The sequence below is a fragment of the Odontomachus brunneus genome, unplaced genomic scaffold, assembly GCF_010583005.1.
Source record: "Odontomachus brunneus isolate Ranch 3 - 2012 unplaced genomic scaffold, Obru_v1 Obru_scaffold_172, whole genome shotgun sequence".
In the NCBI taxonomy this organism is placed as follows: Eukaryota; Metazoa; Arthropoda; class Insecta; order Hymenoptera; family Formicidae; genus Odontomachus; species Odontomachus brunneus.
In genome coordinates, this window is record NW_022639622.1 from 52767 (window position 1) to 53041 (window position 275).

Below are 275 nucleotides of genomic sequence, written 5' to 3' on the forward strand. Positions count from 1 at the left end.
TGTTGACAACCTTCGATATCTAGTAGTTTATGAGACATGAGAAAATTAGGAATATAAGTATATTTTTGTAAACATTATGATTTTCTCATTTTTCACCTTCGCATAATAATTCTCGGTATTTGATTACTATCAATATTTAACAGTGATTTAATTATCAGTATTCACCAGAAATTAAGTACTGGCCAAAAAATTACTGAATTACTGAATTACTGATAATATTCATCATAATCACTAATAATTTTTCAGTATTTCTTAGTATGATATTTCTATAAGGG